Source organism: Vombatus ursinus, unplaced genomic scaffold (assembly GCF_900497805.2).
Source record: "Vombatus ursinus unplaced genomic scaffold, bare-nosed wombat genome assembly UNPS02001419.1, whole genome shotgun sequence".
Lineage (NCBI taxonomy): Eukaryota > Metazoa > Chordata > Mammalia > Diprotodontia > Vombatidae > Vombatus > Vombatus ursinus.
This window is the reverse complement of record NW_020941197.1, coordinates 17,339,191-17,356,208: the sequence shown is the minus strand read 5'-3', so window position 1 is coordinate 17,356,208 and position 17,018 is coordinate 17,339,191. Positions and strand designations below refer to the sequence as shown.

Here is a 17,018-nt window from a genome sequence, read left to right as displayed (position 1 = left end):
AGGAGGGAGAAGGGAAGGAGGGAGGAAGGAAGGAAAGGAAGGAAGGAAGGAAGGAGGGAAGGAAGGAAGGAAGGAGGGAGGGAGGGAAGGGTGGGAAAGAAGGAAAGAAGAGAGAAGGGAAGGAGGGAGAAAGGAAAGAAAGAAAGGAAGGAAGGAAGGAAGGAGGGAGGGAGGGAAAGAAGGAAAGGAGGGAGAAGGGAAGGAGGAAGGAAGGAAAGAAAGAAAGAAAAGGAAGGAAGGAAGGAAGGAAAAGGAAGGAAAAAAGGAAGGAAGGAAGGAATCAGCAAATCCTTAGATTTGCAAATCACTGTCTCTGCAAACTTGGTTGATACTTTTTATGTAAAGAATTAGAAGAATTTCCCATTTGACAGAAACACCTTCTGATAACATCCTTTCAGTCCATTCCTGGACCTTCTAACAGTATCATATGTTAGGTTATGACTATAACCCTATAATGAGGTGGCTTTTCTCCTTGCCAAGTTTAACTCCTCTATATATGTCCTTGATCTCACCTTGCTGGTTTTCTCCAAAAGACTGCCCCCTCAATCAACCCCTCACTCTCATCTTCAACCTCTCCCTATCTACTTCTTCCCTTACTATTGCTAACAAACATAGCCAAGTTTACCCATCCTTAAACAACCTTCCGTAGATAATACCACCCCCTCAAGCTGTTATGCTGTATTTCCTCCCTTTCTCAGATAAATATTTTACTCCCTCCTGGATTCTCTCCTGCCTATCTGACTATTCATTCTCTCCTAGGCTCTCTTCTCTTCTCTCTCTACATGCTTACTTAGTGACCTCATCAGCAATCATGTTGTTAATCATCCCGTCTAGATGGAGGACTTACTGGTCACAGATATCTACTCAAAATATCAATCCCAAATTATCAATTGCCTTTTGGACATTTCAAATGGGATGTGCCAGACACACCCCAAACTCCCATGTTCAAAATAGAACTCATTACCTTTCTGCAACTGCCATTTAGCAAATCACTGAAGTTCATAACCTCAAAATTATCCTCAACTCCTCACATTCCCCTTCCCCTCCCCCCCATCCAATTGGTTGCCAAATCTTGCATTTTCTACCCCCTCATCTCTTGCATACAGTACTCTCTACTCCCATAGCTACTGCTTTAATTCAGGCCCTCTTCTTTTTCCTTGACTACTGCAATAGCCATCTAATTGATTTCTCTGCCTCAAGTCTTTCTCCACTGCACTCTATCTTCCACACTGCTAACAAAGAGATTTTCCTTAAGTGTAGATCCAACCATGTCACTTTCGCACTCAATAAACTCCAATAGCTCCCTATTGCCTCTAGGATAAGATATAAATTTTTTGAGCTTTTAAAGCCATTCAGAACTTCGTTCCAGTCTTGCAATTTCATCGAATATTCTTCCCCTGCTCCAATTCTATGGCACAGCCAAATTGACCTTCACTCTGTGTCATCTCCAGTCTCCATGCCTTTACATTGGCTGTCCCCCCTGTCAGAAATACTTTCCCTCTTTACCTCCTCCCTCATTGAATCCCCCTTCCTTCAGGATGAAGGACAAACACCACCTTTTGCACGGGGCATTTCCTCATCCTCCCACTTAATAGTGCCCTCTGTCCTTCCCTTTTATTTATTTATTTTGTATTTATTACATATATATTTAGTTTGTATTTACCAATAAATGTGGTCTCTCCTATTAGACTAAAAGATAAAGATCATGATAGCATGGAATGTTTCCATTTTTTTGTTTTATTTTAATAATAATAATAACAATAATAGCTAACATTTATATAGCACTTACTATGTATCAGATAGTGTATAAAGCATTTTGCAATGATTATCTCATTTGACCTTTACAACAATCCTGAGAGGTAGGTTCTATTATTATCTCCATTTTATAGATGAGGGAACTGAGGAAAACTGAGGTTAAGTGACTTGCCCAGGGTCACACAGCTAGTAAATGTATAAGGCCAGATTTGAACCCATATTCCTGACTCCAAGCCCAGGACTCTATCCACTGTGCCACCTAGCTTAGGTAATTAATAAATTCTTGTTGATTGAGGCCACTGAAAAGTTGCCATGGAGTCAGTATACTAAACTTTTCACATAATTCTAATGACTTTTGCTGTATCTTCTTACACATGAGCTGACCTTGCTAAACCAGAAGGAGGGAGCCAGATAAGGAACAGCCCCACAGGGTTTTCATTTTCTCTAGCTCCTGATAAAACCAGGGTAGCTAGATGGCTCAATGATAGAATGCTGGGCCTGGAGTCAGGAAGACCTGAGTTCAAATCTGGCCTAAGACACTTACTCACTGAGTGACCCTGGGCAATCACTTAACCTCTGTTTGTCTTAATCCACTGGAGAAAGAAACGGCAAAACACTCCAATATTCCTGCTAAGAAAACCTCGTGGCCAGTATTGGCATAAGAGGGTCCCCAGGGTCACAGAGTCAGACACAACTAAACAACCATAACTCTTCTTTCTGTCTGGTCACTGATCATACCAGACCATGCCTACCTCTCACCCTTCCAAGCCAGTGGCCCGAATTGTGGTTTCTTTTTCCTAAGCTATCTCACTTGTTTTCATCCTAATATTTAGTGGTCACAGATTTAGAGATGAGAGAAACATTAGCGGCTATTGAGTCCAACAAGATGTAGAAACTGAGGTTTACAGAGATTGTGATTTGCCTAGGGTCACATAGCTAGTAAGTTTTGGAGTCAGAAAGACCTAGTTGGAATTCTGGCAGAAAGACGTAGTTGGAATTCTGGCTCAAAGTCTGTCTACACTATCTCCATTATATTTTTCTGCTTCTTGGCTCAAAGGTGGCCACATGACTTCATTTTAAGTAAAACCAACAGAATCTAGAAGAGATACTGATTTATAATCTAATTGCACTCTCTTTGAAGGAACAGCTGTTTCTACAGCTTTGGAATTGTGGAAAATTACATTCTTACTGTATGGAAATCATTTAAAGTGGATTTACATGTTTGCACTGAATTAGAAATTCTCCTGCTTCTGATAGTTACTGACCATGGGCAAATTATTTAACCTCTAAGACTCAAAGTTACGGTTGGATTCTAGCCTGCCTCCAAGGAGGGAGTTCCCCCACATCAGTGGGATCATAAAACTCTGAGGCTTTCACATTATGGGATAGAAACCACTGATATATTAGTTAACCCCGGGCCTCCTAAATCCACCCTCTGCCCTGACTAACCCTGCATTCAGCATTCTCTGTGACTTGTTCCTGAACTTGCCTTTTAATGATTAGAAAGGAAAAATTAGTACTAAATCTCCTCCTTCCCAGTCTCCACAGGAAGATATAACAGACTTTCCTTCTCCCTTGTGAAATTCCATTCGTCTTTTAATTATACTCTGCTCCTATGTTAACTACTGAAGTAGGCCAATCTAAAAAGACAGAGCCCTAGGCTAGCAACCTTTTATTTCAACTGGCATCAATCAGTTAACTGTTCAGCTGTTTGTTGTACTCCAAGCAAGAAAAGAAAGAAAAGGTAATATTTCCTATCTCCTTCAGGCAGAGCTTCTGAAGCTTCATTACTGCAAACTGTTTCTCAACCTTGATAACCTTTTTTTTCAAAGATAGAACAAAAGATTGAGCAAGACACTGAGTCAGAAGACTGAAAATTAAATTAATCCAAAGATTAGGAGACCAAACCTTTTTTCTACATCTAGAACATTTCTCATATCTAACCCCTTCTCACCACTAAAGCAGTTAAGCTACTTCCTTAGGCCTTCATCACCTCTAGCCTAAATTATTCCAATAGCCTCCTAATTGAGCTCCCTGCCTCAAATTTCTCTCTACTCCAGTTTATTTTCCCCACCACTGCCAAAGTGATGTTCCTTAAGACCATGTGGCTCAACATTTCATTAAACTCCAAGCTCTAGGTTTTAGCATTTCTCAGTCTAGCATTTTAGCTAATTCCTCTGAGAGGCTGAGAAAGGAATGCACAATATGGCTATTATAATGTATAAAAGGTTGGAGAGACATAATTTCCAGGTAATTAATCATTTTATTAATTATAACTAGAATGTAATTAATAAAAGGATGGTCATTTGACTTCCTCTCATGAGCCAAAGACAGATCATGGCGGTTTCTTGACTTTTATATGCCCTTGGAAGAGTGGGTGCTCCCAACAGGTAGCAATCAACTCTAATCGGTTAACAATTAATGAGAAGAATGAAGAAGTGGACCTATTCTAAAGATGGGTTGGGGGACCAATGACTGTGATTATGTTGCTTTTACTCCCAGAACAGCCCCAGCCCGGGCAATTTAGACAAAAGATCTACCCCCTACCCCAGGCTGAGTAGAACACAGTGGGCTTCCCTACTTGGGTGGGTCTGAACAAAATTAAGGAGAAAGTTAATCTAGTCTCCCTATCAGTAATGTCCTTCAGATGCTCATTTGACCTAGTAGAAAATGAGGAAATAGGAAGGGAAAAAATCCCTGCATCTTCCCAGTAATTAGTTATTTAATAATCATTTCTCTCACTACAAAGCTAAGGGTGGGGCTAGACTTGGAAGGATATTAAAAGCTCAACAGGCCTTCTGTCTATTCTTCACCTACTAGACTCCATCTCTCATCTTCTATTTCCATGTTTTTTCACTGGTTGTCCATCATTCCCAGAATGCTCCTGCCCTTCATCTCCACCTCTCTTCATTCAAGATTCAGTTCCAGCACCACCTTCTACATGAAACCATTTCTGACACCTCCAACTACTTTGTATTTAACTACCTTGAATTTATTCTCTTATATTTATTCTGTATATACTTATATACATATTTGTCTCACCCATCAGAACATAAGCTATTTGCAAGTAGGGATTGTTTCATTCTTTGTATTTGTATCCCCATAGCCTAGCTTGCAATTTGCCTGGCACATAGTAGGTGCTTAATAAATGCTTGTTAATTAATACTAACTTAAAATCAGACTGGAAGTAAGCAGTAGGAGCTAGTTAGTGGTGTTGGTTTGTCCTAGTAGGAAGTACCTAAGATGTTTAAGGATATTCCTTGAGGATCATGAGATCATAAATCTAGAATGAAAAGAAATCTTTGAGATCATTTAGTCTAATTCTCCCATTTTACAGATAGGGTAACTGAGCTATAGAGAGGCTCAGAGACTTGCCCAATATTATACAATATGAAAATATCAGAGGCAGGATTCTTTCTTTCCTTTCCACTGTACCACAAATCTATTTCTATATTCACCCAAAGCTTCCAGTGCATACTATAGGAATCTTAAATTCAACATGCCTAAAAAATAACTCACTTTCCTTCCTCATAGGTCCTCCACTCTTCCCAACTTTGTCATTACCATATTTTAAAATGTTTATTTTCAGTTCCAAATTCTCTCTATCCTCTACTCCTCCCCCACACAATGAGAAAGAAAGAAATGTGATACCCATTATACTTAAGAAGTCATGCAAAACATACTTCCACATTAACCATATTGCCCAAAAAAAGAAAAGGAAAAGGAAAAAAAATGTTTCAATCTGCATTCAGAGTTCATCAGTTCTCCCTCTGGAAATGATTAGTATTTTTCATCATGAGACTTTCAGAACTGTCATCTTTCCCATTACTATTGAGAGTGCCACCATGTTCCCAATCACCTAGGCTCAGAACCTAGGTGTTATCCTTGACCCCTAACTCACACTCACCCAACATATCCAATCCATTGTCAAGTCTTGTCATTTTTTACCTTCACAGCATCTCTTTAATGTATCCACTGCTTTCTCCTCACACAGCTATTAGCCTAGTGCAGGCTCTTATTACCTCATGACTGTACTATTTAAGTCATCATCTGAAGATTGTCTCCCTACCTCAAATCTCTCCCCAGGCCAATCCATCTGCTACTCAACAGCCAAAGTGAAGCTCCTAAAAAACGTTTCTGACCATGTCACCACTTACTCATTAAATTCCACTAGCACCTTATCACTTCTAGGGTAAAACATAAAATGTTCAACTTGACATTTAAAGGCCTTCACAACCTTGCCTATTCCTACCTTACCCTTTACTTCCCTCTGCATACTTTATGACCCAACTACAAAGGCCTACTTTTTCCTCAAAGGGCACACTCGATTTCTTGACTCTGTGCCTTTTCATGGGCTGTCCCCCATGCTTTACAATGCTCCTCTTCTTCATCTAGTTTCCCTGGCCTCCTTCAAGACTCAATTCAAATCTTACTTTTTGTAATAGGCCTTCATCCTCCACCTTCACTCCAAAAGTACCTTCCAGTGTCTATCTCTTGCATGTATATAGTTATTTTCATGCTTTTTCTTCCTTTAGAATATGAACTCCTTGAGGGCATATTTTTTGGCTCTTTTGTATTCCTAGAACTTAGCATAGTGCCTAGCATATAGTACTTATTCAATGTTTGTTAAATGACTTGCCATATCCATTCAAATCTCCTTCTGTATTCACCTGACTACCACCTTTAAGATTTTATCTTTCATAAATGAACTTCATAATAAGCCTTTAAGAATGAAATGAACCCAATTTAGGAATGGTTCTGTACTGAGAAGAAGTCAACATAGCCACTGGGGATGACAAAGAAGAAAACAATGAGATATTGCAATAGTTTAAGCAGGCCAACCAAAGAAGGATAATTACAGTAAACCATAGAGAACTTGGTGTACAAAACTCCACAATTACATAAGAACAGAATCATCAATTTGGACATGTAGAATGTGCGGCCAAAAGGCAACGGTCAACTTGACAGGGTTGAAGGATGAGGTTTTTGCAGTCAGAGAACCAGGTCTCAAATGCCAGCTTGGTTACTTGCTTCCAGTGTGACCTTGGACAAGTCACTTAAATTCTCTGGTCTCAATTTCCTCATCTATACAATGAATTAGATGAGATCCCTTCTATAATGTGATCCTAAGATCTTTGATGAGGATAGAACATATCATTGGGTTGGGATGAATGCTCATCAACCCATTAACCCCGATTGAGAATGAATAATGGAATCTTATCATTGGGTTAGGGGAATGATTTGATTGACTACTCCACCAAGTATGATCTCTTGATCCTTAAAAATCTCAGGGACTTCCAATTAGTACTACCTGCACAAAGTCTTATTCCAGTGTCTCACATGAAACATGAAGGTGATCCTGAGTCCTCAAAGGCTATGCAAGTGGAATACAAGTTTTGGCAGTTTCTACTATGCTACAAAGACTTCAAGTATGGCCCCAGCAAGAGATTGACTGTTTTCTGATTACCAACCCAGCTACTTATGGAGGGGTATATTACAAGCAGACCAGCCACCTAGTGGTGAAATTTTGTTGGACATGATAATCCATGAAACAAAAAATATTCTTTAAATGGTCCTGAGTCGTGTTCTTAGTCAATAAGCATTTATTAAGCAACGACTATGCGCCAGGCACTACGCTAAGCACTTGAGTTTACAAAGTTAGGCAAAAGACAGTCTCTGACCCAGGGGAGCTTACAATCTAATGGAGGTGACAACCTGCAAATCACTGTGTATAAACAAGACATGTAAAACCTAAGTTGGAGATAATCCACAGAGGAAAGGCACTAAAATTAAGGGGGGCTAAGAAAGGCATGTTGCAGAATGTGAGATTTTAGCTGAGATTTGAAGAAAGCCAGGAAATTGGGAGGTAAAATCAAAATATCGATCAACACTGAAAAATGTTGAAGATGTTTAACTCCTGCAGTATCAAATATTCAGCCAAAATTTAATTCTTTATGTAAAAATAAACAAGCACATCCATCTCATCAGTATGCAAATTTGCTTTCATCTTTAATAAATAGCAAAATTATATGTATACCAAAGAATTATTTTAAAATAAATTTCCTTATGATTTATTATCAATAAATGTTTGCTTTGTAGACCTATTTTATATACCTGTATACCTGGGGTCACATAAATATTCCTCAGGAGAAAGGGGGTTGTCGTTGGAAAAAGTTTGGTCTATGGGACATCCAATTCAGGATGTCTAAAAGGCAGTTGGATATTCAAGTCTAGAAGTTAAGTAGATCTTAGAATTATCAGCATAGAGAAAATAATTGACTCCATGGGAGCTGTCTCCTCCATTAGAATGTTAATTCCTTAAGGGCAGGGACTGCATTTTTTGTCTCTTTGTATCCCTAGAACTTAGCATAGAGCCTGGCACATAGTACTTAATAAACACTTGCTAACTGACTCATTGTACCCATTCAAATCTGATGAGATCACCAAATGAAATGGTAGAGAGGGACGGAAAAAAGAGGGGTCATGACAGAATCTTGCGGGGGGGAGGGGCACTCCTGGATAGCAGACATTACCTGGATGAAGATCCAGCAAAGGAAACTGAGAAAGCATGATCATACATGGAAGAGGACAACCAGCATAGAGTAGTGTTACGGTAGACTAGAAAAGAAAAATGTATTAGGGAGAAGAGGCTGATCTATGATATCAAAGGTTGCAGAGAAGTCAAGAAGAATGAAGAATGAGAAAAGGCCTTTTAATAGATTTGGCAGTTGAGAGATCATTGGTAACTTTGGAGAGGGCAATTTCAGTTGAATGATGAGGTTGAAATCATACCTAACATTTTGTTGGTTTTGCTATCTGGGGCCATCACTTCTAAAAAACTAAAAGTAAGGTCACACAGAGGGCAACTGAGAAGCACAGGGTGGGTATGAGTAGGCTTCAAACTATGACCCACAAAGAACTTTGAAGAACAAAAATAAAGAGATCAGAGAAAGAGGAAAAGGCCATTCACGTACAAAAATATCTATAGCAGCTCTCTTCAGAATAGTAAAGTACTAAAAACTAAGGCAGTGTCCATTGCCTAGGGAATGACTAAACAAATTATGGTATGGGAATAGGGTTGTTGTCGTTGTTTGTCCTTCACTCTGGAAGAAAACCAATGACATCAGGAGGGTGATGTCTTGACTTGCAAATGAATTGGATTTAAGTGAGGCAGGGCTGTGCAAAGTCATCAACCTCACTCTCTCCTCCAAGGTCATCTGACTCCAGTGGCAAGACATAGGTCAGGACGACTGGAGATGACCCCAGATGTAATGAGAGACCTTAGCCTTTTTAAGCTAAGGCAGGTTTCAGGTTCTCTGGAGCAACATCCATTCAGTGATTTAAGGATAGGTAAGAAATGAGATAGGAATAGGATAGAGCTATAAAAATGGAAGAAAGAGATAGTTTTAGCAAAAACCAGGAAGATTTGTATCAACTGACACAGAATGAAATGAGCAGAACCAGAAGGATAATTTATATCGTAACATCAATATTTTCATAAATGAATAATTCTATAAGACATAAGAACTTTTGATCAACACAATGATCAACAATGAATCCAAAGGTCAGAGGTGATGGATTACTATACAAGATGAGTAGCTTATTTTTTTGGATGTGGCCAATTCGTTTGGTTTGATTATGCTTATTTGTTAGAAGGATTTTGTATTTCTTTTTGTTTTATTTCCTCAGGGACATAGTGGACATGCTTGATAATGCTATGAAAGGACTGTAAGCTGCAGCTAATGACCCAGAAAGAGACTAAAATTATACAGCCTGGCTGAAGAATTCTGGTATGGCATTTAGAATAATCAGGTTCTAATCCCTGCTGTGATACTAACCGTGGGCCTTGATTTCCTCCACTGTGAAATGAATGGAGTGGACAAGATGTTCTCAAAGGTCCCTTTCTCTTCTGGCAGTCTGTAAGTCTATGGAATTTCAGTGCACATTTATCTCCACACCTGCTCAGCCTCAATCTTAGTAAGAGGGGAATCAACCTTCCTCTGGGACCTTGGGGAAGTAAGTCACTTCTCTTTTCTGGGAAGCAAAATCAAATTTTAAAAAAATCAGTAAAATCAAGGACTTGGATCATATAATATCTGAGTTCCCTTTTAGTACTAACATGATATTTTTGAAGGCTTTTTTTTTTTTGGTCACTGGATAGAGTACTGGGGCCTGCAGTCGTTAAGTCCTGAGTCCAAATCAGTCCTCAGACATATATTGTGTGACTCTGGACAGTTTCTTCATCTGCAAAATGGGGTAATGATAGCACATATCTCCCATGGCTGTTATGAGAATTAGATGAGACAATGATTTTAAAGTATTTAGCATGGTGCCTGGCACATAGTAAGCACTAGATAAACATTAGTTATTATTATTATTGTCATCATCATCATTATGGGGGTGTGTGTGGCAGTTTTAAGTCCTCCTTCATTCCCCTTCCCCAAAGCATTCATTTATAATCAAGGTCACCACTTTTGCCCCAACCCCCAATAATCCATTATTCTTGGATAGCAAGTGTGAAGAAACAACTAATTATTCTTGATAACTTGGTACAAAGGTTTATTACTTTCAGTAAGAAACTAATGGGTAGCTGGGCAGTGGCTTTCTGGTGAGTGACCTAGGGTCTCTGCTTCCCCCCCCCACGGTAGTGTTTAGGTGGCTTCTCCCCTATTCCCCACTCCACACAGGTGCAAAAAATTCCCAGTGAGGGCTCTCACTATCTTTGCTGTGTTTGCAACAAAGACAAGACACAAAGAAGCTAGGTGGAGCAACAGAAGGAGCATGGTATTCAGAATCAGGAAGACGAGTTCAAATTGCTTCAGTCACTTACTAGCAGTAAGTGCATGTGATGTTGGGCAAGTCACTTAATTCTGTTTACCTAGTTTCCCCAAATATAAAATAATACCACCTAACTCATAGGGTTGTTGTGAAGATCATATGAATTAATATACATAAAATGCTTTGCAAACATTAAAGTTCTACATAAATGCCAGCTATTAATAGCAATGTGTGTCAAATTGCATGGGAAATCAATTACTATTTTAACTCAGGAGAAATTGTGGAACATCCCAAAGAAAGGAATGAGTTGGGAATGTTATTATGGGAAAAGGAAAGTCATTATTTATCCAAGACAAAGCTAAGGCTATAACAGAATATAGTGTGCCCAGAACAGAATATAGTATGAAATATGAGGAAACTCCCTATTTGATCCTAACTCTTGTCAGCAAAGATTGTGTTTTATTCATTTTTGTATTCCCCTACCCACAGGCCCTATCAAAGTATTGCATGCATGGTAGATGTTCAATAAATGTTTTTTGAACCCTGACTGAATCAAGCTTATTGGGTAGGTACAGAAAAAATTAAAGTGTTGAGGAATGAGGCAAGACTGTTCTCATATGTGTACCCCCTGTTGCATATGCAGAATTTCTTGTAAAAAATATCATTTCTAATTAGAGAAGCAGAATAAAAAAAGATGGCAAAGGGACAGTAATATAGGTTAAGTTATTGATTATGTAGTTGATGTCACTCTGGTGACAAAATAGGAAAGTGAGCAAGTACTTAAGCATATACCAGAATAGCTGCAGCAAACATGATACAATATCACACGGAAAAATGTTGGATGGTGCATATGAGCTGGCTTCAAAATATGACCCACAAAGAACTTTGAAGAACAAAAAAAAAGAGATCAAAGAAAGAGGGTGTGGATTCAAATCCTGCATCTGATACTATCTCTATATCTATAGATATATACTATATATACTATATACACTATAGATATATACTATATCTCTGGGCATATCATTTACATCTCTCTGGGTCTCAGTTTTCCCATCTGTAAAGTGAGGAAGTTGAAGTACATGGTCTCTAAAGGAGCTTTCACCTCTAAATCTGTGATTTTAAGAAAAAAAATTAAAAGATGGGAGAAAAGAAAATAATAGCATTGAATAGTAAGAATTATATATATGCTGTAGAAGTACTTTAGGCTTTTTTACGCATATTTATTTTCTTTTGTAACATTTGGGTCCAGATATGACTCCTGCCCTCAAGGAACTTACAGTTTAATAATGGGAGACTTTTCTATCTCTTCCCTATAAGGAATTAATTTTGTACTATGGAGACCAAAACTGACCCCTTTGAGAATGGCATTGGAAACAGCAAGGGAGTCTGCTTTCACTGAAACTGAAAGCAAGATTCCTATCAGATCCATTTAACATAGGATACAAATAAGGACAAAGTCTGAATCTGTGATTTCAAAGTTATGTGGAACTCTAAGCTCCTTCTACTAATCCAAGTCAGAACTTTGTTTGCAAATGATAATCTCAGATAGTTGCCTGGAACATAAGGCAATTAAATGTTTTGCCTATAGAGTCAGTATGTGCCAAAGATGTGCCCAGCCTTAACCACTGAATGGGTGTTGCCTCAGGCAAACTGAGACCTGGGAAAGACCTTGGCTTGAAAAAACTAAGGTCTCCCACTGCATCCAGGACCATCTCCAGTTATCCTGATCTATGTCCTGCCACTGGACCCACATGCTTGTGGAGGAGAAAGTAAAGCTGGTGACACTCAAATACAATTCACTTTCAAGTCAAGACATCACTTTTCTGATATCACGGTGCTCTTTGAGAATGAAGGGCAAACAACAACAACGTCATCAATGGGACTTGAAATCAGTTCTTCCTGGTGTCTATCAGTCAATCAATAAATATTTCTTAAGGGTCTACTATGTACCAGGCACTGTGCTAAGCACTGGGGATACAAAATTAGGCAAAAGACAGTGCATGGAACTAAAGTGGGGAAGAGCCACCTTCCCCTTCTCCCTCTGGGTGCTGTGGCTCAGAAAGCCAGGATTAGGGTTTTGGTCTGTTTTATTTTTACTTTCTAGTTCTAGGCGCAGGCAGTAGAGTCCTCAGATCCAGGCCAGATGTTGCCACCAACTCAGCAGGGAAGACCCAAGAAATCAGGGTTCTGAGATGAGAGTCCAGAGGGTCTCTGGACTTAGGATTTAGTGGGACTGCATTACATGGAAACTGAATTAATCTCTGAACCTAATCTCTCTCCCCTCTCCTTCACAGAGTCCAAGAAAGTAAGTGTAAGGGGAGGATTATGTCTCCTAGGTGTTATGGGGAGCATGCTTGTCTAGTTGTTCTTGCCATGCCTTTGAAGTAAATATTTCTTCATAAAAGCTAAAGTGATTGTTAAGTGGTTAATTAGAATTCTGGAGGAGGGGACCCCCCCTAAAATATGGGGGGCATAATTGATGGGAACTTGAGCCAGTGGCAAAGACTAGATACCCCCAATGCCAATTAAAGATATCAGAGAACCATGAGAGTGGGGTAAAATGTAACATACCTAGACTTCAGGAAATAAGGGCCAGAGTAGACGCTGGGACACACGCGCGTGCACACACACACACGCACATGTATATATGTCACCTGATAGTGTTTGCATACGTACATATGTATTCACATGACATATATATTATGAATAATGTATACACATATGTGTGTAAATATATGTTGTTGTTGTTCCGTCATGTCTGACTCTTCATGACCCCGTGGATCATAGCACGTCAGGCCCTTCTATACTCCACTATCTTCCAAAGTCTGTAAGGGTTAATCTTCTAATGTCATCTCATCATTTTAATACTGTCTGGGATTTTTCTGGACCAAGATACCAGAATGGTTTGCCATTTCTTTCTCCAGTGGATCACCTTTTGTCAGAACTCTTTACTATGATCTATTCATCTTGGGTATCCCTGAATGGCATAGCTCAGAGTTTCATTAAGCTAGACAAGCCTCTCCACTATGACAAGGCAGTGATTCAGGAGGAGGTGTATATATACATAAACATAAACATATTATATGTATTTGCAAATATTCTATATATTTATATATACGCACACACATATATATGTGTATATATACATATATACACACACACATACACATATATATCTTTGTAACAACCCAAATACAACTTAGGAAGCAACATTGTTTTATTGCTTTATTCATTGACCTTATAAGAAGCTTTTAAAATATCATTTTTAACTATTTACAATATATCTATCAACACAAAAATACCTGTCACCTTGGATATAAGATTTCACAATATCTTTTTCCCTTTGCAAACTCTAAAAGTTATTAGCAAAAGAAAAAAACTGTTATTTGGGTTAAAGGAATAGCTCTCTCTCTCAGAATTTCTCCAACTTAAATTATATTTACCTTACATACAATATTGTACACAAAAGTAGTACATTAGAAGGTACCTACTTTTCCCAACTCTTCTTATGATAAGAAAAGCATACCATATCCAAAACAAGTGAAATCTGTTCTACTCAGCTCCAACTCCCAGATTTTAAGTCCTCATTATAATAGAAAATCAGTGAAAGATTCCTTACCTTTAGTGGAAAGCCGTGAGATGGCTTAAAGTCTTGCAAGGAACGAAACTGCCAGGTATTCCACCTAATCAGAATGACTCATGAGACTTTACCCTCTGATTCACAAACGTCACTTACTTCAGTGACAGTTGGTGTTAAATTTTTTCCTCTCAACTTTTCTGAAGAAATAGAAACTGTGTGTCCTTTCAGGCTAGTTTTGAAAAAATCCAAAAAGTAAATAAAAGCTTAATAGCCTGCAGGATATTAAGGAGCCTAGAAGGATGGATTCCAGTAAATGAAGGAGGATAAGAAACAAAAGAAAGGCAGAAGCATTGCTGGGCAAGCTGATCACAACCTCACAGAAAATAGCTTTCCCCAGAAGGGACAAGATGCCTAAGCATGAAAATAAAAAGGGTGTGGCACGCAGAAAGTGTCTATTTTCTTCCTCCTATTCAATTCTATTTATATCTACCTTTCTCTTTTTATTTTTTCCCAGTACTTCTGGATATCTTATTTTTTCAAGATTTTAATTTTGATTTTGTATTATGAACTTGACAAACATTAACAAATACATACGTTTCCACATACAAAGAACAGAAAAAGAGGTTTGTATGCAAAGCCATGAATCTGCATAATAAGAATTTATTTTCCAAATGTAACAAATTTAATGGGTTGTATTCTCTCCTGAGCATTTAAAAAAAAACATGTTACATTGAAGTTTTCTTTTCTTTTTATTTGAATCATTTTCACAAGACTCCCTTCACTCCTCCCAACTCTTTCCCCCTTAATTCCCATTCCTAAAAGTCCTTCCTTATAACAAATGAACAGTCAAGTAAAGCAAATCTAAACATTGGTCATATCTGAAAATGTTTGTCTCGTTCTGAAAATCTCATCCATCACCCCTCTGATGCTGATGCTGATGATGCTAATAGGTATAATTAATAATAATAATAATAATAACAAACAACCTGAAGGAGAGCAAAAATGCAGAGATAGCAGAACAAGTTACAAAATAAAATTTAAAAATAAAAGAACTTCAGGAAGGCCTAAACTCCTCACAAAACAAAGCAACCAAGCTACAAGACAGAGCTGATTGAGACAGTGTGGGAATTATTGGTTTCCCAGAAAAATAGGAAGAAATAGGTCTCAATACCATGTATCATGAAATTATACAAGGAGTTTGCCTGGAAGTATTTAATAGTGGTCAAATGGCAGATGATAAAATTCACAGGAAGCTGATGATGACCTTCAATTTTACATGCCTAGAAATAGACATAAAATTTCAGAACATTGGTATTGAAAAAAAGCTTACAAGTATCCAGGATCACATAAGGCACCAACCAAAATAATACAGTATTACTCAATACGGAATAGAAATATTAAAAAGGCAGGAAAGTTAAATAGTGAAAACTGAAAGAAATTGTGTGTGACTCCCAAATTGCCTATCCTGAAAAAAAATGTATTAAAGACCCCCCTTTTTTTTTCCAGGAAAAATCATGCCCAGAGACATTCATTTCTTTCTTCAAAGGAAAAAAAGACAAAGACAGCGTTTGACAGGTAAATCAACCATGAAGCTGAACTTTGAGAAAGTAAATAAGATTTTAAAGCAAAAAATGAGTGATGACTCAATGCTTACATGCTATAAGAAAGAAATGTTTTTAAGAAGAAACAGAGGCTAGGAAATCCATAGAATGTCTGATAAGTAATCAGTCATGTTCTAAGTACTTTACAATTATTACTTCATTTGATTTTACAACAACCCTGGTAGATAGCATTGTTATTATTACCATTTTACAGGTGAGGAAACTGAGGAAGGCAGAGGTTATGTGATTTGCTCAGTGACACAGCTAGTAAGTGTTTGAGGCCAGATTTGAATTCAGGTCTTCCTGACTACAGGCCCAGAGCTATCCAGTTCTATATTACTTGGCTGAAGTAAGTGACCTAGAGAAAGGAAAGAAGTAGGGGGTAGAGAAAGGAGGAGACAGGAGTAAATTTTTATATTATAACTTGGGTTTTGATAGCACAAATGAAGATCAAGCTAATTGAGAGGTGGGATGGGGAGGGGGAGAAGAGAGCATGTTTTGTATAGAGAAAAGATTTTGTCAATAAAAATGAAATCTCAGGATGATGGTGGGATGGGGGGCAAGGAAGAAATTATCTGTGTCTGCATACAGAGACAAGGATTGAAACAATAGAAGGAAAATCATTAATGTACACTTTGTGCTGATTTAAAAATAACAAACAGCACAATAGCAGGATGTAACAAACAAAAATCAGATGTGAAGACCCTTACCAATAAATTCTGGACACTCAGATGTAGCAAAGAGAAAGTTTTCTTTATTAGCTTTCTCAAGAAAAGGCACCCTCCATCTGCCTAAGATGGCTCTGGTGGAAGAGTGCAAGGGTGTGCTCAGCAAAGACAGATTATATAGATTCCTAACCACAACTCCTCCTCCCTAACCCCCCTCCTCTCAGCTCATTGGTGCAAGCCTTGAGGGCACAATCTATTCTCAGAAAGCCTACCCCAGTGGCAGAGAACAAAGACAGTGGCCTAGAGACAAGGAAAGGCAGGAAGTTTTTGCAAGAGTGAGTAAGCAGTTTTAGAAGGAGAAGGGGTGTGATTCCTCCCTGCTATGTGCCTAAAAACAAGTTTGGGAAGGGGGAGGGTCTGGTAGAGTACAAGATGTGTTGAAAAACATGTCTCTTTACAAGGTCAAACGATTAACTCTTTGAGGAGGCTCCACTCCTGAGAGATCCTCAGAGATCATCTCTCACAATCCCTCCTCTTAATTTTTTTACTCTTTGAAGCCTCCTCACACCATTCTTGATGTGCTTCTTCCATCAAATTGTCTTCTCCGCCCTCAGGCTCATTTCGATCTCCAGGGTC

The 17,018-nt window shown here is 38.5% G+C and overlaps 1 protein-coding gene across 2 annotated transcripts in view; it reads right to left on the bottom strand.

The window, feature by feature from the left end:
• The window catches only part of HHLA2 (HERV-H LTR-associating 2), a 99,038-nt gene extending 84,708 nt beyond the window's left edge, over positions 1-14,330 (bottom strand). For both annotated transcript variants that reach the window (XM_027868173.1, XM_027868189.1), the window contains exon 1: positions 14,153-14,330. The gene's annotated coding sequence lies outside the window, so the exon portion shown is untranslated. The remainder of the gene's footprint in view (positions 1-14,152) is intronic.
• Between the last annotated feature and the right edge of the window lie 2,688 nt (positions 14,331-17,018).